The following is a 354-nucleotide window of genomic DNA, read 5'->3' on the forward strand; positions in this document are numbered from 1 at the left end:
ATACGTTTTAGGGAATGTAGTTAGTTGTGAAGAAACTTACTATAAAAATGTGTATTAACATAATAATCATGTATTAATCATTATTAACGTAAAAGATGAATATGTTGAAACATATTTCAATATAAATGTATTATATAAAAAACAATATAAGCCTTATTCAATTGATCTGACAAATATGAGGACCTAAAAAAATATGTTTTACTACGTATCTTAGTAAAAAAATTGGAATGATGAAATACACTATATTTACACAATTTTATTTACATTAACACATTCAGCAGATGCTTTTTACAGTGGATTAAAGTTATACATTTTTGTATCAGAATGTTATGTTACTAACATAATAGTATAATG

This window comes from Paramisgurnus dabryanus, chromosome 5, assembly GCF_030506205.2.
Source record: "Paramisgurnus dabryanus chromosome 5, PD_genome_1.1, whole genome shotgun sequence".
Classification (NCBI taxonomy): Eukaryota; Metazoa; Chordata; class Actinopteri; order Cypriniformes; family Cobitidae; genus Paramisgurnus; species Paramisgurnus dabryanus.